At 40.9% G+C, this 19297-nt stretch overlaps 1 long non-coding RNA gene across 1 annotated transcript in view; it reads right to left on the reverse strand.

Annotated features, from left to right (window-relative positions):
* LOC118787305 overlaps nt 1–18332 on the reverse strand; it is a 77397-nt gene extending 59065 nt beyond the window's left edge. The window contains exon 1 of the long non-coding RNA XR_005005368.1: nt 18276–18332. This is a non-coding gene — a long non-coding RNA (uncharacterized LOC118787305). The remainder of the gene's footprint in view (nt 1–18275) is intronic.
* Between the last annotated feature and the right edge of the window lie 965 nt (nt 18333–19297).

Genomic DNA, 19297 nt, shown 5'->3' on the forward strand with positions numbered 1-19297 from the left:
AGCACGCTTGCCTTTCGCGTCTTATAATTTAATATTACAACTCACTGTTTCTGCTCTTGTTTTATCTTTTCCATCTATCACACCCCAAAGGTCTTATATACTTCAAGGCACATAAATCTGACCTTCACTTCATGAGAATTGTTTTTTCCCACAATATTAAAAACGAGCTGAAATTGTTACATGTTGAATAACTTGTGGTTTTCCATTGAAATATATGGCCTGTTTTATTCCTACTATTAGAATCACAATGCATTTGACCAAACCAGAATAATGATATCAATAACAATAATGGCATAACAATGGCATAGCAATAAATGTATGACAATCATATGACTGTGATTCACGCTCTGTTTAAAGCAGTGATAACTGTTTTTGTTATCTTTGAAAATGGAGTTATTTTCATGGATAATTCCAGCAGGTCCTTTTTCATGAATATTGCTTAAAAAAGCTGAGGACAAAGTTTTTCATTCCACTAAAAAAGGAATCATAATGCACACAGCTACACAGGCTCCTGAAACCCCAATGCTACATTATGGTCAAATGCAGACATTTATGCTCTGCACAGTCTCTTTTGGGACTCTCAAATACGATGCAAACATTTGATAAAAATGCCGCTCATTGATTGTCCTTCATTATGATTATGTGAATCTAAGAGCAAAATATTGGTGTATATAAATATGACTCAGAAAAGAACAGAACAAGCCTGCGGCAGTCAGAAAAATTAAATTCATCAAATGAGTATGACATACCTTTAATGTTTTTCAAGGTGGAATATACTTGCATTCACGGTTTTCCATGGGTCCTGAGAGGAGCTAGGTGGTGTGTATGTGTGTGTCTGTATGTGAGTGTGTGTGTTGGGGTGGGTGTGGTATTTTGTAAAATTCCTAAGTGATAGATAGCTAATGTTCAAAGTTTCCTCAGTGATAGTTATCTATGTCTCAGGTATGAACATAGCTATTGGTACTACTGAGGTACTTAATAAACATGCTATTGACACTGCTGTTTAAATGAAAACTTCACAAAAACAATATTTATACTAATCTTCAACAGCAGTAAGACCACATTCAGTTTATTGAAAAGACATTACTGAAAAGTAACTCTAAAATTTTGCAAATAAATGCATGGGACAAAAATGGTTTGTCTTCTTACTTAGTGATAAACAATTACCAGTGCTCCAGTACTACATCTCCTGTTTAAATACATTTATACAGTGGAATCTGTGCCCATAGTGAAATCTGAAAACCCATAATACTCATTCTAAGTCTGACTAACAAGACAAAGACTGGTACATCCAAAGCTCATTAAAGTCCAATACTATGTGTGTGATACCATTTCAATATTATTTCTTCAACCAAAACAGAGGCTACTTCTAGCCTACAAATGCAGTCATGTGAATCACTTCATTAAATGCCAATCATGCAAACGCATCTTTGTAAACACACTAAAAAAGAATTCAGAAAATTTGAACATATCTATATGTTTACATTCATTGCATGTATATCCTTATCTTCAGATAAAAATATATAAGGTAATATTTTTAAAATCTGCAGTGTTGCATAGCTGTAAGGAGCAGGGCTTGTAACCGTAAGGTTGCTGGTTCAATTCCTTGCTGGAGCACTGCTGCTATACCTTTTGGCAAGGTACCTTTGGGCAGAATTGCCTTGATAAATATCCAGCTTTATAAATGGATAATGTTTAAAATTTGTAACCTATATAAGTGATTCTGGATAAGAGGATCTGCTAAATGACAATAATGCAATGTAATCTAACAGAATGATAAGAGGTAATAGGTTGCCCTGCAAGCATTAGCTAGCTAACTAGCAAGCTCACTCCATGGCAAATTTCAGACAATGGTAATGTGCAGTTTATTAACAAGTAAACACAAATACAGTAGCTATTGTTTCAGACTGGGTATAAGCTATGGTATAAGCAGAATAACCCATCTCAAGCTGTGCTGTTGAAAATAAAGTACTTAGGAGGGGTTAACAGGCCCTCAGCTGTGCCCTGGAGCAGTATCACAGCATGCTGTTTCAATACAAGAGCACAGCTTGTCCTTAGTTATTCCTCACTTATCTCATGCTTATCCTGTGTATGACATTCTCATGGAGCAATATCAGGGCCAAAAATAACAGAATTTGTAGTTCATAACTTCAATGATTGAATGCATGAACTGAATCTAAAAGTGGTCAGATTCACTTCCAGAATGTTAAATCTGAGTTTCAATACCTGCAATTCAAGTTTACACACATTACGCTCAAGTTGAAAGGCAAGTTATATATTCAACTATTAAGATGTACAGATGATATCCAGTTTTAATCCAGTGTTCCATGTCCAGGGTAGAAACTTCCTTAAGAAGCAAAGTCCATAAAATAATTACAGATGAATCTTCCTACTGTTACAGCTGACAACAATGTCACTGTTGGAGGAGGTGCCCAGTGGCAGCAAGGAGAGCAGACTCCTGATTCCACAATGCAAGTGAGTGACACACATATACTTTCCCCCCACCTTCAGCATCCCTTAACCCTTAACTGTCATTTTTCACATAAAATCAACTGTCTCTAAAACTGCCATTTCTCTACAAAATTTCAGTGTGGCTTTATGATGTAGTTGAATCATTTTAACGACAATACTTTCATTTGACCGCATTAACTGAATCTGAAACTTATCAAATTCAGCTTCAAAAGGTTAAACATGACTTTCAATATCTGTATTCAAATTCAATTCTATTTTGCAAGGACATTATTACTCTATACATTTTAGGCATACATTGTACAAGATATTCAACAACCTCATTTTAATCAAAGTAGTGATGTATACATTCCACTTTATTCTTCATTTTTGAATTACATAATTTTTTATTTTTTCAAGGAAAATAATATTTATCTCCAAAACATAGCTCATGTGAAGCTGTGAACACTGTGGGTCACCTTTACACAAAGAACATTTTCCTGCTTACATGTATGTCACCAGCTTTCACTCCATCAGAATGAGACATCAGACATGGATCTTTGGGGTGCTACCTGTATCAGTCAATAGAATGAGACTATGGGGCATTATGTAATTCAAGCCAAGGGCACAGTGGGTCTGGTCTCTACAGTTATGGCAAAGGCATGTCTTTGCCTTTCAACTGTCACAACTAGCCTTCCCATAACTTTTAACAGAATTGGTGAATGTATACAAAAAAAGAAAAAAAAAACAAACACTCCATATGGCGGCACATGCAGGTGAAAGTCAGACTTAGATGAGCAGGAGTATGGCATAGTGATAAAGGAGCAGGGCTCATAACCAAAAGGTAGCTTGTTTGATTCCCTGCTGGGGCACTGCTGTTGTATGCTGGTCAAGGTACTTATCCCACAATTGCCTCAGTAAACATCCAGCTGTGTAAATGGATAAAATTGTAAGCTGCTCTGGATAAGAGCATCTGCTAAATGTCAATAATGTAATGACTTCTGCACACTTACAATTAGTGCAAGTTTTCAATTTTATTACAAATAATAAAGCCTAAGGACCATCATCAGAACACGAATAAGTGCTCAGCCAAGTACATGACCACATGAATAAAAGAGAAATCAGTGCAATACATAACACCTATGGACATCAGTGATCACCAGTGATGTCATCACTTCATAAATCACAGAATTCACATTCCCAGTACATAACCCATACCTATAAACATGTTACCCACATAACAAACTCATCATTAAGTCCTATAGGTTGTAGGGAATAGTATGTAAAAAAGGTCCCTTTGGCATCTCAACCTGCTCAATGCCATGAAAACACAGAGGAGACACTATGAAAACAGTGCTTGAAGTTACAGGCAACAGGACAGTTAGCATCATGATGTCTTATAGAGCTTTTGTGCCCAATGATACTTTTTTCTTTTTTCTTTGTTTAAGGCTTCTGGTAGTTTTACCAACATAAATCTTGTCACATGGGCATGGAAAATGTTCACACTACTGCATATGATAATATCTTTCACAAAAAATCTTTTGCCTGACCTAGGCTGCCTGAAATCAAAAGTATTATGTGTATTATTGCACTGGGCACAACTGCCACATGGATAATTACCATCTCTAAGCAGGGCAAGGAGGGTCTTTAGTTTAATACTCTCTTGCACCAAGTTATTGTGGAGGTTAGGACCTTGTCTATAGACCAAAAGGGGGAATCTTTAAACTGCTGCCTCAGAGCAGGATCAGAGGTGAGCAGGTGCCAGTGTTTCATCCCAATAGTCTTCATCATATACGCTTGACAGAGAAATTTTCCTTTTGTTAACATTTTTCATAGAAGGTCAGATTATGTTTTGGCAAGAGCAATATGATAAGCTTCATGTAGACTGTAGGTGTAACGTCCATGGAAAATATTTCATAACCCTGGCTTTGTCAACAAAATCAGTTGAGTGGCAGAAGCATCTAAGCCTACAGAGCTGGCTCTTGGGTAAATTTCTTTGAAGGATCTAGCTTTAGGTAAATCACTCTTCAGATACTTTGTTAATGACATCTGTAGAGTCATCTTTGGGTTTATAAGAGACGAATAACAGGATTTACAATGGAGTTAATCAAATTCAGGTTTAGCAATCAGATCAGTCAGATCAGTCAGATAAGATCAGTCTTAAGCAACCTGTGAAATTGTTTGTGGTTTAACTGGCAATATGCCTCTATTTTATAGTCTGATATGTTCTGGATAGTGAACATAGCCCCCTTGTCAGCAGGCTTGGAAAGAATCTCAGTTCTTAGAAAGTTCCTGTATCACTTGCTTTTCATCTTTACTAAGGTAATGTGGGGAGTGCAGGAATTTGGTCCTATACAGACTAAGAAAGTCTTGCTCAACAATTCCACAAAAGATCTGAATAGAAGGGTTAGATGCATGAGACATAAAAGTACTTCTGTGCTTAAACTCGGGTGTACTAGATCTTTGAGAGTTGTCTTCAGAGTTACCAAACGTATGCCTCAATTTAATCATTCTAAAAAAGCCAAAAAGTTCAGTCTCAATGTCTATGGAATTGGTTTCATATTTGGGGATAAATGAGAGCTTATCCAATATGTTTACTTGCTTGCTGGTGGGTGTAGCGCCTGTTCCTGGGACTGGGGTTTTCTTTCACCCCTGCTTGTCTGCGCTGATACCTGCCAGGCATTTGGACAGTCACTATTGTTGTGGTCAAGTCAAGCTGTTACTATTGGGTTCCCTTGCGAGGATTCTTCCCATTTTAACGGCATTAAATAAACCACATGAGTTCTCAAGATATTCTGTTGGCAAAGTATGGTATATGAAGCATCCACAATTTTGACAATTTTGCAATTTCACCACTATAATTAAAAATGTAGTATGTTACAGTGGTACATGTTGAGACATATCTACTGTTTGGCATTAATCATTTTTTTACTTTTTCTGTTTGTTAAGCTTATTGACTTTGTACCTGTTCAGGCATATATCTACTGTTTTTCTCTATTTGTTCAATTTACTGCTGTTGCAGTCTTTAAGAGAAGTACAGGAATGCACACACCCATAACTCTTAGTGGCTATTTGTAGGAAGACCTTCATAGTATGTGGAAATTGCTATTTCTGGGATTCTTACAGCACAAGGTCAGCATAAAGTTGAAGCCTGTTGAGTGGGAAAGAATGTTCCTACTAATTTAGTGTTGGTTCATGGAGTGGCACCCATTGATTGACTATCACTGAGTCACAGTTAGCAACCTTATAATTAGAAGGGACACTAAGCTACAGTCTGCCATGATGCTTCAGTCCACAAAAATTACTGTCAGCACATGCAGACCTTTGGAAAGATGCCTCTCACACTGTATAGCTACAGAACCACTACTGGCTGCTTTTGTGTATACTGACAAATGTCCTTGCCTGACTGTCTATCAGAAAGAAACACAATCAAAAGTAAAATTGGGGATGCCCTAGAAAATATGCTGAAACTACTTTTGAAGCTTTTGCTGACACATCACTCTGCTGTTCACCATCCAAAGCAAGCATGCCTGCCCCCCCTATCAGTTCACTCCCCTTTGTGGCCCATCTCTTAAGACCCTGAGTCCTAATCTCCAGCCTGGACATTATTTTTTAATTGGTATAACAACCAAAAAAGCTCCCAGTTTATGAGACATTCCTTTTTCCTGGCTTATGGTACAGATGTAAATCGATCATACTGTACAACACACAGTTCTAGGGTTACTTAAAATTAGCAAACAAACTAGCTGCTGGTACCAAGCCAATATTCAAAACTGTCTTATTACTGCAGTTGTGTAATTCTCTCCCTTATAACATCAGGAAAGAAAAATATATATTCAATATAAATAATGCAAAGTGTTATTTGACCAAGCAGCTACAGTAGCTTAATGTTAGACTGAGAGGCAGCTTTTTGCTATCTGTAGCTGTAGTCTGTTTACTCTGAGTTTTCTACCAGCCCACAGCACCTGCACAAGCTGATAAATATACAGTCTACAGGATAGTGTTAGGGTTAGGTAGGGAGGTAGGTTAGTGTAGTGGTCAAAAACTTTACACATATGGGCTCCAAGTGTCTTGGCCAGCAAGGCGCTTGAGTGGCTCAAGTGGCAAGGTGCTCCTCTTGAGTAAAGGCAGAGTGCTATGGCCTGGCTTCCAAACCAACCACGTTGTGTAATGACAATGACTGGGAGCCCACAGCTGGAAATCTGGCTTTGTAACATTGAGGACAGGGGTTTGGGTAGGTTGGAAGGGGATCCCTCATCACACTGCTCTCAGCACCCTGTGCACACACAATGTCAGTAGAGTAGCGCCTATACTACAACTGGTAATTACAAAAACAGTTGAATGAAAAAGGAGGAAACTGGAAAAATATGGGACTCTCAAATGGGCAAGACCCTATGGTCCTGGTTCGATCCCAGCCATGCAATCAGCCAGGTGATGAATGGGAACCCACAGAGGTGGAACACATTGGCTCTGAGGTTTTCAGGCAGGGCTTCATCTCCCCACTCGCAGGCACGCTGCAACTCGTCAGACACCTTTGAGCTACTCGGATGATGTCAGCGGAGTAACGCCTATGCTTCAATTGGTATTTCATTCCCTATAGTGCACAGCTGAACTAGTGTGAAAAATTGCTGTTGGCTGTTTGTGAGCATATAAGAAGACTGCATTCATTCAGCTCCTGTGAAAGTGCAGAGGTTGCTACAGTGAGATGATAAAGGGGATTGCCTAATGGGGAAAGAAGCATAAAAACAGAACTCTGCCAAAATACCTTGCTACAAGCATGTCTGTGTTCTAATTTACTGAGCACTTAAAATTAATTTGTGTGTCCCACTTTTCTGCATTAGGTAACCCAGAATGGGAAATATGATATATGTAGCTTTACATGCAATGAACCAAGGATGTTCTGGTACCTCAGAAACTTTTCATAATGGATCTAAGGATGCTTCCCACTGCCAATGATGATAATTTCATGCAACAGCCACATTGCAGTAAAAGGTCACAGCAAGAAACAAAACCCATCACTTAGAATGATATGCTTGCATGCCTGGCAATGGAAAGGACCCAGCAGCTGAAGTACAGGCCAGGTGTCATGTGTCAACCTAACAGTGTCCCATTGCTGCATGTGGCCCCCATTTTAGCAAACGGTGAGTACTGTTTGGAGCTCTGCATATGGAGAAGCATAGGAATTAGCATTTGAATGTCCAATGGGCAGCAGTCTGGTGTAGAAGTAAAAACCAGAGCTCATAACTGTAAGGTCGTTGGTTTAATTCCCTGCTTGGGCACTGCTGTTGTACCCTTAGGCATGGTACTTAACCTACGATTGCCTCAGTGAATATCCAGCCGTGTACATGGATAAAACTGTAACCAATGTAAGTCGCTCTGAATAAGAGGGTCTACTAAATGACAATAATATAATGTAATGTAATGGGTGTTTTATACATATCTACATTCCAAATGTGAGGGAAATAAAATTCACAGAGGGGAAAAATGAGGTAGGAAAGAGAATGGGGGGACGCAGTAAGCATCAAAAAATGAACACACGACATGAAACTCAGAGGCTTCCACAATACCCAGAATCAGAGGGTAGGAAAGGGTTCTGCAGAGTCACATGCCTGCAAAACAAACACTCTCAGAGTCATGCTACTGTGATTTGAGTTGGAGAGTCACAATACTCTTTCAAAGAGTGTCATTGTTGAGCAGGAGTGAGCAGACCTTTTGAGGTGTGTTTATTTAGGCGAGGGGGGCCACCACTTGGCATCCTTCTCATGTCATACTGATTTCATCATAAACCTTACTCTGCCAAGACAAAAACCAATCGGTCTTTCAAGGAAAACATTAACCACTTGACCATTCCGTGGCATCAATTACACAGAAGAATATAATAGGTTTCCAAACGGTACTAAACTTAAATAACTACATTGAATACACTTTCTTAATAAGGGCATCAGACTTGTGGAATTAAATTTTTGCACTGAACTCTTAAAAATGGCATAGTTTCAAATTATGCAAACATACTGCTACTAGGAATCAGGCATATGAAAAAGAACATTGAAGGTCAATTTTAAATTATACTCCAGAAGGATATTTATTTCTGCCCAAAAAGGTTTTAGGACAAACAGTATTAAGATTCATGTGATGATTTGGACCAGACTGAATCTACCACAAAAGTTAAACCAGTGTTACTTTTTTGCATTACTTACACACAATCACAATTTTAAAGGTTGCTGAAATAACAAAAATAAGTAATGAACTAATACAAAGAACACATTGCCATTGCTTTAATGTGTTATTCAAAGCTGGTGCTGAAAAAACAATCAATGGGGATTTTTTTTTCCTACACTTGTACAGGAAAGGAAGCAGTCCTCAGAAAAACCACTTGCAAACAACCAACGGCTATTTTATATACTGCAATTCAAGCAGTACTTTATGTCAGAGCCAACTCTGATTGGAGTATCTGGCATTTCTCTCAATGACAACAATCAGCTCATAAGCAACCATGGAAGATATGAGTTTTTACAAAACAGAATTCATTTTTACCATTGATGAAGAAAATTCTATTTATTTTTTGTAAATGGGTGGGTGACATGACGCCTGATTTTACCGCAATCAAATAAAAATATTTATTAAGATGTGTTTTTCCTCCACAAAACTTATGTCAGTAATGCAAAATAGAATGTTTTAAATAACTGTTTTACTTTTAGATGAAAGATGTGTTTTGTTTTGTTTTTATTTTAAGGTAAACATGCAGAAAGTCCTGTGGTGTGACGGTAATATAAACAAAGTATGAAATATAAACATTTATAAAATAAATCAGTAACACCTGGAACTGTTTATGAAGGCTTTTGTCATTGTTTTATACATATTTACTTTACCAATATTGTCAGGGCACAGGCGCAGACTCAAATGCAGACCAGACATACTCAGGTTCTAAGTGGTTTTACTGAAGTCGCAGGGCAGGTACGGAATGTCAGAACGGGCAGGGTCAAAACCAAGGAAGCAGTCCGAAGCGGGGCAGATGAGGGGCCGGGGTCGTAAACAAGGCAGGCGAGGGTCGGGACCAGGCAGGCAGGCGGATCAGGCAATCAGGGCAAAACAGCAGGCAGACACGAAGTTGAGGAACAGGCAAGGTCAGCAAAGGAAACTCCAAAACCAAAAATACAGGCAGGAACAAGACAGGCAAAAAAAAAAAAACACCCTGGCAATAGCGGGGGGCCTTGGAGCAGTGACAGTCAGCGCTTAACCCGACTCTCGTCGCTTAACCCGGGCCGAGGAGTGGAGCAGCAAGCAGACTGGGGAACAAAGATGGTTAGGGGGGCAGGAGCTTGGGCCTGGTTCGGCCCAGAGTGATGGTCTTGACGTCCCAATGCGCCACCGCGACCACACATTGAGCGGGCAGGATGGTGCTGGGCTCCTGGGGGTCCTCTGTGGGCGCTATTTGGTGACAGAGGGAATCTGGCTTACCATTCTTGGTTCCTGGGTGGTAGGAGAGGGTGAAATTGAACCTGGAGAAGAACAGGGACCAGCGGGCCTGTCTGGGGTTCAGACATGTGGCTAATTTGATATATTCCAGGTTCTTGTGGTCGGTCCACACCAATGGGATGGAATGGGATGTTCGCCCCTTCCAGCCAGCGCCTCCACTCCTCCAGCACCAGTTTGACAGCCAGTAATTCCCGAAATAAGGGAGAAATAAGCGCAGGGGCTTTGTCTGTTGGCGAGTGTTGTGACAGGACGGCCCCTACTCCCACAACCGAAGCATCTACCTCCATGATGAACTGCCAGGCAGGATCAGGTTGGTTTCAGGACAGGCACTGAGGTGAAGCGGGTCTTCAGGTCATGGAACGCCTCTTCGGCTGCCTGGGACCAGGAGAAAACCCTATTAACAGAAGTCAGAGAGGTGAGAGGAGCAGCCACAGTGCCGTAGTTGCGGACAAAGCAGTGGTAGAAGTCGGCAAATCCCAGGAAGCGTTGTAGCTCCCAGCGGGAGGTGGGTCGAGGCCACTCCTCTACCGCCTGGACCTTCTGCCTGTCCATCTGGATACTCTCAGCGGTGATGACAAAAACCCAGGAAAGCGATGGTGCTCTGATGGAACTTGGGACTTCTCAGCCTTGATGTACAGCTGGTTCTCCAGTAGGTGCTGGAGAACGCGATGGACATGCTAGACGTGTTCAGGCAGGGAGCGAGAAAAGATGAGGATGTCGTCCAGATAAATGAACACAAACCAACTGAGCATGTCCCGGAGGACGTCATTCAAAAGAGACTGGAACACAGCCGGGGAGTTTGTCAGACCGAACGGACGGATGATGATGCCTGCTGCCAGGGACTCCCGAATGTATCGATTCATGGCCTCGGTCTCCGGTGGAGACAGGGAGAATAGGCATCCCCTAGGTGGTGACGAGCCGGGCAGGAGTTCAATGGAGCAGTTGTAAGGACAATGCGTGGGGCAGCGAGGCGGCACGGGACTTGCTGAACACCGGCTTGAGGTCCAGGTACTCAGGCGGAACCGCCAACAGGTCCAGAAAGTCCTCTGGAGCAGGGGCGACTGGAGACGCAAGGACCAAGGTGTCACAGAGACAGTAGGAATGACAGAACAGGCTCCAGCCCAGCATCAATTGATGTGTGGGTTGTGCCGAGTAAGCCAGGGATGACCCAGGACCACAGAAGCCTGAGGGGTGTTGATAAGGTGTAAGACTATTTCCTCGCAGTGGTTGCCAGAGATATGGAGACTCACCGGGGGAGTGGCGTGGGTGATGCGGACGAGCAGGGCCCCGGTGATGGTGTGGGCCTCCAGTGGAGAGCGCAGTGGGATACGGGACAGGTGCAGCTGGGCCACCAGGTCGGCGTCAATGAAGCTCCCATCGGCTCCTGACTCTATCAGGACCAAGACCGTGTGGGGCTGACCCTCAATGACCAAGTGGCTGAGAACAGAGGGTGGACTTCCGGGAACTGGTATAGGGGGGTGACGCTCACCTGTAATCCACTGGCCTTTGCCAGGCAGGTTGCCACAAAGTGGCCAGGCTGCCCTCAGTACATGCAGGACCAGGTACTGATTGTCCTCTGACAGGTGGCGGAGATGCAGAGTTCCGAGTAGCCAGAACAGGAGTTCGGGGGGGGGGGGGGGGGGGGGCTGTTTCCGGGAAGGGCTATGTGAACCTCTCTCCCTTCGATGTTGCATCAGGTGCTGGTCCACGCGGATGGCCAGGTCCACCAAGGCGTCAGGTGGCAGGTAGCTCACGGGTGGCAAGCTCATCCTTGATGGGTTCCGAGAGACCGTTGAGGAAAGCGTCATACTGCACCTCCACGTTCCACCCCCTGGTAGCGGCCAGGGTGTGGAAATCGATGGCAAAGTTTGACACCAGTTGGTGCCCTGGTGGGTCAACAGCATCTCCCGTGCAGCCTCATGACCGTGCCTGGAGCGGTCGAAGACCCTCTTCATCTCCTCGGCGATGGCTCCATAGGAGTGGCAGAACAGAGAACCAGTGTCCCAGACTGTGGTGCCCCACTCCCTGGCACGGCCCATCAGCAGAGCGATAACATATGCTATCCTCACCCGGTCCGTGGGGAACGTGGAGGGTTGGAGCCTGAAGACCAGGGAGCACTGGGAAAGGAATGATCTGCAGGTACTCGGGTCACCCGCATATGGCTCAGGAGGTGGCAGACGCGGCTCCCAACTCGGAGGCACTGATGGGGCAGGAGGAGAGACTGCGGCAGGTGGTGATGGGTAGCTCTCATGGCTTTGCTGGAGCTGCTGAAGCTGAGCAGTGATGCCAGCCATGCTAGCAGCAAAGTTCTCCAGGGACCTGCTAACAGCCTCCAGCTGGTTCTGATGACTCCCCAGCAGCATGCCTTGTAGTTCCAATGCTGCTTTCAGCTGGGGGAGGTCTGCTGAGTCCATCTTGGCCAGTTCATACTGTCAGGGCACAGGCACGGACTCAAATACAGACCAGACGTACTCAGGTTCTAAGTGGTTTTACTGAAGTTGCATGGCAGGTACGAAATGTCAGAACTGGCAGGGTCAAAACCAAGGAAGCAGTCCGAAGCAGGGCAGATGAGGGGCCAGGGTCGTAAACAAGGCAGGCGAGGGTCGGGACCAGGCAGGCAGGCGGATCAGGCAATCAGGGTAAAACGGCAGGCAGACACGAAGTTGAGGAACAGGCAAGGTCAGCACAGGAAACTCCAAAACAGAATATACAGGCAGAAATGAGACAGGCAAAAAAAAAAAAAACAGTGCAACAAACTGGCAACAAGACAGAGACAAGCAGGGTAGATATAGGGCTGGGCTGATGAGGCGGTGGGATGCAGGTGAGCAGGCAGGCAGGTGGAGGAGATCAGGAAATCAGGTGGGCAGGGACAGGGCGGAGAGCGGGGCAGGGCTGGAACACATGGGAACAGTAAACAAAAGCACATGGACCACACAGACAGACAGGGAGAGCACAAAAACATCAGCTAGGGGGCTGAAGTACTGACAGATATAAGGTTTTAAAATGCACAAGACTCTTACAATAATAATCACAGTAAATAAAATTTTGTAATGAAAATGCTGTCCTGCGGCGTGACATGGAAGATCAGGTTTTTTAAACAGGAGTTTCATTGACAACTATAGGGGTCCTTTTGTCAAGCAAGAACCAGGAAATCCCCCAGATATTTGACTGTGATGTGAAGGTTGGAAGGTGAGTGTTAATCTCTTATTAATTTAACAAATTTCATACTTTCTGTCAAACGATTAACATGTCCATTTTTGTTAGTCCTGTGGTGTGACGGCTCTACTTTGAGAAAATTAAAATATTTATTTTTTAAAATTACTTAATAAGGTTAGAAACAGTATATTTAGTCAGTTAGCAAAAACACTCAAGGCCAGTTATGTATGGCAAGGATTCAAAATGGCCACAATTGTGTAAATGTCCTGTTGTGTGACAGTACTGTCCTGCTGGGTGACATACATAAGTCAGTTGTGTTACTAGTTACATGCCTGTAGTTTTTAAAATGTAGGCTGCATAAGGCGTTTGCCCACCTGTTTCATCATTGTTTGTTGTGTATGAAATGTCAACAGTCACTGAGAATTGTTTTGAAAGTGTTTTTGTCAGTTTTTAGGAATGAGCAAAGAAAGGACAAGGAGGTATCAGGAAAAGTTAAACCAGAATGAAGTCAGGCGTGAGGAGATTCTTAGGGAAAGAAGATGAAAGTAAATAAGCTGTTATAGGGAGAGGCAGTTAGTGAGGCCTTCTTTAATTCTTAAAATAATAATAAATTTTATTTAGAATACATGTAAGAACTGTCTCCTTTGATTTATCAACAGATATCATGAAAAGAAGGCAAAAGGGGAAATTCAACCATGAAATATAAATTGTCTGCCAAGAAAAAAGAGAGAGAAACTTCGTGAGCAATGGAGAAAGACAAAGGCAAGAAGCAGCAAGAATCTGGCAGCCATTTTATATGTAACTCCCCCATCACCTGAAGGCCTAGATATGCCTCACGAATATGATGGTGCCTTTAGTCCAGCTCGTGGTCCTCCTGCTCATGGTTCCCCATCTACTCATTCTCCAATTCTAAGTCCTCAAGCTGCTATTCTGTCAGCTACTAGTCCTCCAGCTCAAAGTTTGCCAGTTACTAACCCTCTCGTAGTCCATCTACAAAGCAATACTGATCACAGGAAACTCACCAAACCAAGTTAAGAGCTAAAATAAAGAGGCTGGAAAGAGAAAACAAGAAGCTTAAGGCTCCAGATCAAGAGGCAAGCTTGGTTCCTGCACTGGACAGAGATGCTGGAGGTGGGACCAGTAGGTGATTTGAAGGGAGATGAGGGTAAATTGACAAACCTGGATTGGCTCATGTTCAGCTCGTAGTTTTAAAACCATTGTTACATGTCCAAACATGTGTCCAAGCTGATTAAAGATCAGTTGTTTTAAAAACGTCCTTAAAATGTTGTTTAAAATGTCTTGTTCATGACAATCCTAGATCTGTTGAAAACATTGTTAGATTAGATTAGATTCAACTTTATTGTCATTACACATGTAACAAGTACAAGGCAACGAAATGCAGTTAGCATCTAACCAGAAGTGCAGTAAGCAGTAAGTGCAGAGGATATATTACAGTTATATGTATGTATAGTATAAGATGACATTTTTTGTACAGATGGATATATCCAATGTGATATGTACATTATGTCAGTAGTTATGGACAAATTTACAGATATATCTATACAGTGATATATACAGTGTATATAATATATGCTATGATATTTACAGTTAATATATAATATATAAAATGGTTCTGGATTACAGATTACAAATAACAGACTGATGGTATGTGCAGGAGCTCTGAATGGGTCAAAGAATAGTGCAGTATAAGATACAGTAAGCAACTGTGTCAAGTTACAGCATTACTGGAAGTGCAGATAACCTTCTAGTAGTGCAGGTGGTAAATGTATTACAATCAGTCCCGGCCAGGGGGATAAGGATGTGAGGGGCAATGAGATGTGCACAATAGTGTAGGGAAGTCAGCGGGGAGCAGAATTCAATAAGGAGATAGCTGTGGGGAAAAAGCTGTTCCTGAACCTGCAGGTCTTGGACTGGAGGCTTCTGAATGTCATGAATTACAGTGTGTCTTGTTTATGGCCATGGATCTGATGTGATAAAAGTGATGTCTCCAAAATGTTAACTTTTAATCAATATGTCTTGTTCACAAACATGAAGGTTTGTTGTTCAAATTCATTTACTGAGAACCAAGATTATAATGAGATTTTAATATTTTGTCCCAGAATCAGATAATTTATGCAAATGAATTTCATTAAAGACATGTCCTGTGGTGTGATGTCATGTCATGTGGTGTGACATTACTTCAAATAAAATTAAATGGCTTTTATGAAGGTTCAGTTAATCCAATCCTTGTGTGTTTTTAAAAACACTGCATAATTTAACTATAAAAAGAAAACAGAGCATTTTCATCAGAATGTTTTATAAGATAGTTCCACTAGTGTGAGCGATAAAAGAGGCTACAAATAAAGAATGGAATTGAAAAACACCTATGAATAATATACATATACAGAATATTAATGATGGTTTGCAGAAAGGGATCCTTAAACTTTGAATACAACTGATCTATACTTAAAATTATTATTATTTGTTTTTTTAATTTTACTGTAATATGATGTCACACCGCAGGACCATTTATGTCTGGGGCTGTGAGAAAAGCTTGTAAAATGGTGGAAAAATAAAAAATATCTGGCGAACACTTGCAGTTAAGGAAAAGTCGGACTTTGAACATTAGAATTTCATATAATCCTTATGAAAATGAGTACTTTGTAAAAAAAACTGTTTCACCTTCATTTGTCAAGTACCCAAATATATTTTTTTTGGTATACTGCATTTCAAATTTCAAAATGTAGTTAATGAACTACAAATACAAACACCACCAAATTGCTGACACCAGTGCTGAGCAAGAGAATGATTATTTCTTCCCCATTGAGATGTGCATGTGAAATAGACATTGGCTGCAGACAAGTGTATCTGAGGATTTGTATTGGCACATTCTTCACTTCAGCACCTCACTGCATGATGGCATGAAGGTAGAAGTGAAAAATGAAAGTGAAATAGTCCCCACTGGCAACCCTTCTGGCAACTCATTTCAGACAATGGAATCAGCCTTCCCCTCTTAGCTTTAAAAGGTATTACTTGTCTGTGAATATAGGGCAAGCCATTTCAAAACCGTTTGAGAAAAACTCCACTAGCTATTCAGGTCAATTCACTATAATTCAATATGTTTGTATAGAGATGCAGACCAATCTGTAAATCTGTTGCAGTATGTCAATGGGACAAATCAGGAAATCATTGACAGACATATTTTTGGAGCAACATAATGTTCAGCATTCACAAAGCATCAGTTTATATACTTTGACAAAGCATATCTACTAACTGTTTTGTGTCTTTCAGCAATCAGAGACCTATGAATTAAGCCAGCATGTTTTTGCCAATAACTTCCTGGTCTCTCCCACTGACTTATGGCCACAGCTCAGAGCTGTCTTATTTCCAGTTATGTGATCATTAGTAGGGAAATGTGTTTGTATCTGGGATAATCACGATAATCACATTATTTGTCATGAAGGTATTTTTGTGCATAGAGTACTGCATGTCAAATTATAGATTTTCAGAGCACCCCCCTTTTAGGAGGAAGTACACTGTGGTTACATTGAATAGAGGCCCTCATCACAGTTCATTATGTACTAAAAATGGAAGTAATCTCTGCGTAATGTTTACCGTTTTCACTGATTAAGCAGTGTCTATCTCCTGACAAATATGACTCTATTACAACACGTAAGTCTATTTCACTATGATTAAAACTGTCATAAATGCATGTAGATTCTTCAAATCATTGCAGATAATTGCAAATCATAAAATCTTGTAGTATTTTGACTGAAACCCCCACTAATTTAGCTGCAATAGACAAGTTACAGGAGTGCAGATGTACCCACTCAGTTCACATATTGTCATAAATAAAATGAAATAACCTACTAATTTAATTATTACAAAACCTATGAAAGAATGAGTTGGAGTAGTGTTATTCTTCTCATAAATCTCTGTGGAGTGCAAGGTCATGCTAAACATCTCTTGCTGCACAGTATGTAAGGAGCAAGAGCTATAAGCTTTCTAGTACTCTATTTTTGACACTGCACCTATTACTGTTGACTAAGTACTGAGGCCTTTTTCATTTTTAGCAATAGTACCATTAGGGCAGCAGTCTCACCATCTGAATTCATCATGCTTTCTTCAATAAATTGAGTTTCCCATCACATCTTCATTCAAAGATTTGAAATGTGTTATACTTATTCTTGCTCAGATTACTCACTAAAGGCATTTACCTCATTTCTCAATCATAATGAAATCACCATTGTTAGCCTTCCTCAGTTTAATCACACTTACTTTGTACAGACAAATTAGCATCAAGTAGTCGATTGATTGTGACCACATTCTTTTTCTTCCAAATGGCAATATTCCAGGTTTAAGTGATACCCCTGTTCTGCCATTTAGTCAACAGACTTTTCACAAACTTTGTTTCTAATACGTAACTTTTCTTGAAAAATGAAGTCCTCAGTGAATATTGACATTGTGTGCCTGAAGAAGACAGTACTCTTGATGCATTACCGCCCTACAGCCTTTTCTGAATGCAGATCTGTTTGATCTTACTTTTTGAGCTCTCAGGTGATAAAACTATATATTTTTGTGGATACACTATAAAGGTTAATGCTGCCAATACAGCATAAAGGTTAACACTGCCGCCAAAACAGAATATTTCATGAATTTAAAATAAACTAAATGAGGTTAAATAAAACGTCCATCTTAAGGCTTCAGTTTCGTTTTCCTTCTACTGTCACTACCTAGGAAGCTAATAATACAATACACATCCAGCTAGTAAATATAATATTTGGCCACATCTATCTTCGTGTGCAAGGTAAAATGTTGCTTATGGCTTATCATATCATTTCATATTGACCTGGAGAAATAAATAAATGTAACGCAACCTCTCCTCTCTAGGTTGACAACTAGATAGAAAGCTAAGATAGGTAGACAGTTTATATTTGCTAGACTAGCTGTGTAACCACCCGGCCATCGATGAGGTTAAGGGAAAGTAATTAAATAAGCATTGCTGCCTTGTCGTTTAAAACAAAATAAAGTTCCAAGCAGGCTGTGTCACTGAGACCAACATATCTGCAGCGCTAGCCAATAAAAGGAGCAATTACTACGACGTCTAAGAATATCCATTTATATGTTAACTATACGGTTACCTACATTTTCAGATGTTTGATCTATTAACCCCAAATTTAAGTCAGTTTTGTTACCTTGCTTGCGCTCCTCCAGTTTGGCAGACAGGTGATTCGAGAGAAATTAGAGTGCCTCATCTAATTCATATGATGCAAAGTCCCCCTCTCGCGCTAAAATAGATCGCCAGTTACAGGTCGAAGGTTATAGAAGATCGGCAGGGGAGCAATTTGCATGACACAGTGGGAAAAATCCTATTGCTGTTTATGAAAAATATTGTCTCCAAACCTATAGCGACGCTGGCAAAATTGTTTCGAATGACTAAGCAAGTTTAAGAAGAACGGTGTCCTAACCCGATTTAAAGGAATGGTGCATAACAGGTAAAGAGTGTGTCCTAAAAACTTGCAACAGTACTGTTCAATGAACCGGAGGCCTTGCTGAATCGAACCGTCTTGTACGATTGCAATAGTTTAAGGGTTTAGGCTTTAACACGCTTACTTTCTGTTGGTTGTATAATTGTTACAAGTCCAGATTAACAGTATCTGTTTCAGAAAACGTTTTCTGTTTATAAATATAGGTCAGTACTTCGTTTGATGTCAAACTTGGCCAGTGGTTTTCACTAGACTACTTGTGACATCGCCTCATGAGTCCAAACAAAGACTTGGCTTGTCTAGGGGGTAACAGTATCTAACATCAACGGGAAAATATTTATGAAAATAGTAGAACATCTCCACACTTTACATTTACGCTCATAGGTATGTAGTGCAATATAGGTAACGTAGCCGAAACTCACATGTGTGAGCAAACTTCACAGCTAATGTCTTACTACGACTTTGTGAATTGGATGTAGGCTGAAATAAAAGCTTGATTTATTAACTGATATAAACCAGATTCAAATTCAAGGGTGTAAATAAACTTGCTGGTTTTATTTTATGCCTTCGTAAATGCAACTAATATAAACCACAGACAAAAGATTTGGAATACAACCATGTATTGACACATTTGTTTGCAGATAGATAGATTACACACAAATATGCCCAACTATACAAACAGTATATTTGTAATTGTAGTTTTAATTAATGTTATAGTAGAGAGAGATGCA

This window comes from Megalops cyprinoides, chromosome 12, assembly GCF_013368585.1.
Source record: "Megalops cyprinoides isolate fMegCyp1 chromosome 12, fMegCyp1.pri, whole genome shotgun sequence".
Lineage (NCBI taxonomy): Eukaryota > Metazoa > Chordata > Actinopteri > Elopiformes > Megalopidae > Megalops > Megalops cyprinoides.